Genomic DNA, 5,598 nt, shown 5'->3' with positions numbered 1-5,598 from the left:
TGGTCTCATGAGATAATCAAAGAAAAAAAATAAAAAACAAACGAACCCAGGAATTCTATCTTCATTTTTTAGGGAGTGTCTATACTTTGCATCAAAGACAAATGTTAGTTTTAATGTATGTGGAGTCAAATAGAAGAGCCACCAGGTCTATGGCAATTTTGTCCTGAAGAAATTTCAGTTGTTGTGTGATCAAGGAAATTACTTTTTGAACTCATAGATTTGACATGTTAAAAAATCTGTACCAGGTTGTGGGAGTATTTAATATTATTTAATAATAGTCCAAGTATTAATGTTCTTACATGAAATAAAGAATAAGGACCTGGGTTCAATCCCTAACACTTGTATTGAAAGTAACATACCACTACATCAGTTCTAACAACATAATCCCAATACTCTGGAGGCAGAGACAGAGAAAGGCTGAGTGATTTCTGGCCAGTCCTAATCAGTGAGCCCCGGGACTTTTTCTCAAAACATAGAATGGACTACTTCTGAAGAAGGGGTCCCTATTTGCCCTGGCTGACACATACATGCACTCACATATGCATATTCACCTATGCATATACACATTCCTACACACATTAAATTACATCACAAACACACATACAAAAGACTATGCCAAAAAGTGTAACCCACATTTCTGGTTCTTTTGTGGTGTTTCTGTTTGTTTCTACCAGCAGATTCATTCTTTCTGGCTTTTTGTCTCCAGAAATTGCATTATTAAAAACTTGTCACTTAAAACTGCCAGCCCATCAGGACTGGTGCAAGAGTTCAGTAGGTAAAACCTGAGCTTGATTGCCAGGACTGACACAGCAGAGTGGCACCAACTCTTACAGATTGTCCTCTGACCTTCACACCCATGTTGTGCCACAGGCTCGCCCACACACTAACATACACAAAATCAACAAATAAATGCAAGAAAATCTTTTAAAGGATTAGCAAGTTAAATTTTTAAAAAATTAGCTAAAATTAAATCATCAAAATGGAACTGTGTATCAGTGATTGTAAAAATAAAGGGAGAAAATTAATAAAAATCTCATGTCCTTTTCACTTCAAAGACTGGAGAATACATGTATGCATTTAACATTCAAATAAAATATATAAGAACAAGAAAAAACTGCCAGCCCATGTAAATAAGTATTCCCTTAAAAAGACAATTTCTATATAGCAAAGGTCTGTTCCCTGAAGACAGTCTCACAACAAATCTATTCCTCTATTTGTACAGGGAAGGGCTCCTATATTCTCATTGCTGGCAGTTTTTTTTTCATTAACAGTTTGAACTTAACCTTTTGGGTTATTGCTTGTGGCCATCAGGCTCCCTTTGCTAATGTCTCGTTTTCTTTGCTTATTTCTATCTCACGAATGAATTTGAAACCTAAGGGAGAGGGACAGAGGCATTTGTTGGCTTTCCTCTTTTTTGTCTGAGTAGTTTTGGTATTTCATTATGTTATTATTTGTCTTCATATAATATTGAGGGTTTTGTTTTGTGTGAGCATTTCATAGATGGGTGGTTATTTTCCTGGCTGGAAGAAGAGACTAAAGCAATATTGAAGACACTGTTCCATTGTCTATGACTACCAGGAAATCTCACTTCCAGAAATTAATAACAAAGTATTCATGGTTTTGGTTTGTCACTTTTCTGCCCTGCTACATTCATCTGTCTGCTCAATTTTTGCAACAATTGTTGCTTTTTTGTAGTTGTCTGCCTCATGTTACATAAAATAACCATTTTACGTTTTCATTGATACATATATGTGTGTGTGTAATGTGTATGTATATATGTGTGTAATGGGTATGTAATATATATATATATATGTAATGGGTATGTATATATAGATGTAATGGGCTTGTGAATATATATGTATTTGTAATGGTATGTATATATGTGTAATGCAAATACATATATATGTAATTGGTATGTTATATATATATAGTGTGTGTGTATATGTGTAATGGGTATGTAAAGGGTACACACACACACACACACACACACACACACACATATATATATATATATATATATATATATTGTAATGGGTATACTGATAACCAACTAAATAAATTATGTAAGGTGTCCTCTTGTCAAACCTGAAAATTGTGAGAGTAAAACCGAATCCACAATTGTCCAATTTAAAAAAAAAAGCTTTATTTGGGGTGTGCACAGGACTGGCCAGTTCAGCTGCTTCTCCCTAAGTGGGGCTTTTAGAAAGCAGTCCCTGCAAGACTATTGAAGTTCCTTTTGTAGGAGAGCTAAAAGGTTTACAGGGACAAGAGAGTTGGGATATTATACATTGTTAGAAAAATGCAATGAAAGGGAAGGAGGAGGGCAGGAGTGCACAGCATGTGAGCAGGGTCACAAGATTAGTGTAGGTTGGGAAGGACATGTTTTGCAGTTCACATCAGATCTAAGACACAGGAACTTGTGCTCTCTTTTTCTCTCTCTCCTCTTTGTTTTGTTTTTGTTTTGTTTTGTTTGAGACAGGGTTTTTCTGTAACCTTGGCAGTCCTGGAACTCCCTCTGTGGGCCAGGCTGGATCGAACTCATAAAGACCTACCTGTGTCTGCCTCCCAAGTGCTGGGATAAAAAACTGTGTGCAACCACTGCCTGGCTTCAGAAACTTATTCTTAATTACAAATAGAAACCTTCGCTTGCAAGGAATTAACACAGGACAAATAGGAATTTACACTTCATTGTCGTAACTACAAACAAAAACCTGCAAAGTAGGTTGTTCCTGTTTTGGTCTCACAGACTGACTTCTGAAATGACTCCATAAACTCATAAGCACAGTCTATTTTATTTTACTGTTTGTAAAGACTCTCATCAAATCTTAAGAACTTTGGATGTTGGTGGCCGGGGGAAAGTCATGCACAGGGTCCTTTTTCTATAAGCTCTTGACATTGCCTGATTCTCTTGCCTGGGATGACACAAATCACTATTTTGTGTAAACAGAGGCTTTTCATCCTGCACAGTACCTCAGTCACTTTTAAAATAACCACTCAGAGGTCTAATATTACTTTAAAATGCTTGGCTAATAACTCAGGCTTATTACGAGCTATCTGTCATGTTTTAATTAACCCATGTCTATTTATCTATGTATTGCCACATGACAGTGGCATTACTTCATTTTATACATGTCTTGCTTTCTCGGCAACTGTCTAGTGTCTTACGGACTCTGCCCTTCTTCATGAGTATTTCTGCTCAAATTTTCCACCTGGCTCTATCCTGCCTTGCCATAGGTCAAAGCAGTTTTATTTATCAACAAATGAGAACAACACATACTCACAGTATACAGGATCCCACAGCAATTTTGATTGTTAAAATTCCCCTCCCTTCTGATAGCTTCTATTTTATAATGATATCAAAGGTTGACTAGTCCATGGCTTAGTATTGACTTCCCCTCATTGCTAAGATGAATTGTCACACTCACTGTTGTAATGTCCCCAGGGGAAATGATAGACTTTTAAGGATCAATGTAAAAATAAATAAAGAAAAGAAAGAAAAAGAAAAGATTTTAGTCAGTTTCAAGCAACAGAGATTTAGCAGTGACTCTTTGCTCTGGATCTCTAGATTTTCCTCAGTTCCCTCATCCTTGTGATCCCCGCTGAGTATCACCTTTCTGTTTATAGGATTGATAGCCCATTTAACCTGATATTTTGGGAAATTACAACGGGATGTCATGTATAAGAAAAAGTCTCTGGCTAAATGATCTCATAACCTTCAGACAGATTAGAATGTCACACTCTCACTAAAACAAAAAATAGGACTCTGATCCAGTTTTTAATCATCAACCAGAGTCTCATAAGTTCATTTCTAGGTTGTATTAGCTTCTCATCATGCAAGAGAGGTCCATTCCCAATGACATCCAAGTATGGTAATATTTGTCTAGCTACCTAACAGTTATCAGGCCATGGTTACCAAAAACTCATTGTTAAATTCAGATTTGTTTCTTTCATTGGAAAAGACTGGGCTTGGGTAAAAGCAATTACAAAGCAGAAACATTAGTATCCAAGGAAATTCAGATTGCATGATAGATTGAAACCAAGAAACATGATTTTATCTGATAGGAAAACCAATATATCTTTGGTATCTGTTAGGCCTCTTTTACTCAGGAATAAATAATTTTAAGCAACTTGAGTATCTGAGTATCTATTAGATCTGTTTTAAGTTTCAATTTTTTCCAAATTTCATTTTATAAGCCTTAAAAACACATGTTTAAGTTTTGTCCAAACCTTTACTTGGTTATGTATATCTCTCCTATTTTAAGACCACAGCAATCTTAAAAGGGAAATAAATCACTCCTGTTGCAAAAGGAGTGGTGGGCTGCATCCTACCACCCAGCTCCTGGTTAGCTTTACCCCTGAAATATTTTCATGGAAACTGTATTCATTTAAACACTGCCTGGTCCATTGTCTCCAGCCTCTTATTGGCTAACTCTCACATATTGATTCAACCCATTTCTAATAATCTGTGTAGCACCACAAGGTCGTGGCTCACCAGGAAAGATTCAGCATGTCTTCATGGCAGGCAGCTCTCAGACTCTGCTTCTTTCTCTTTCTCTGTTCTGTCTACTCTGCCTATCTAAGCTGCTGTCCTATCAAAAGTCAAGGCAGTTTCTTTATTAATCAATTAAAGTAACACATAGACAGATGACCCTCCTACATCACACTCCTGACAAGAAATTTTGGCAGGCTTAACAAAGGCCTATTTTGGAAAGCTATTCTTAACATGTGGCAGGGCAAAAAATAGAATATTATCTTGGTGAGATCTGCTTTATGATATGTCTGAGTTAAATTTGTTATACTTAAAGCTACTTTATGATCCACCTTTGTAGAGTAATTTTTAAAATTTTATTTGTCTTTACTTGATATTTAAGCATTTTTAAAGGTATCATTAAATTATCACACATGGATGTCTTTCTTTTTTCCCAGTGAGTGATCCTCTGTTAAAGAGGATCATTTCAAATAATATGTTATACCCCAAATTCTACACTGTTAGAGTTTCAAGTCTATAAGAATTTGAGCAAATTACAGTGGGCCATACTTGTAATCACTATACTCAATAATATTTTCATTAAAACAGTTGTGTTATCAAATAATCATGCCAACCTCCTCACAATTATACATAGAAGACCTCATAAATATAACAAGCCTCAGTTTCTTACCATTGCCCCTTATTGGATTAGTCTTCCCCTTCAATGATTCAGTATATCCTACTTTTGTCTAATTGCAATAAATTTGGCTCTCTGTGATTCCCATTATACCTACTATTTAATTACTGTAATTTTAGACTAAGAACTTCCTGAACATTAGACTCTTGTAGCAATACAAAGAAAAAGACAGGAAGATGTTGTTGGATCGCCTATCCCAGCCCCCTCACTGTAAAATTCTGGCATGAATAATTAGTATTTTACCCTCTATCCATCTTCGTTTATTTCCCTATTGAAGTTGGAATGTATCTTTATTTGAAATATGTAGTATAGCCAACCCTAATGTTTGAGAAGTAAGTGAACATGGATTTCTTTGTTTTGAGGATGAGGTCTTCTTTCTAGCCACTCAATATCAACCTCAAATAAGCCTTTACTCTACCACCAGGCTTTTTGC

The sequence above is a fragment of the Myodes glareolus genome, chromosome 1 (genome assembly GCF_982192425.1).
Source record: "Myodes glareolus chromosome 1, mMyoGla1.1, whole genome shotgun sequence".
Taxonomy (NCBI): Eukaryota; Metazoa; Chordata; class Mammalia; order Rodentia; family Cricetidae; genus Myodes; species Myodes glareolus.
This window is presented reverse-complemented; position numbering follows the sequence as displayed.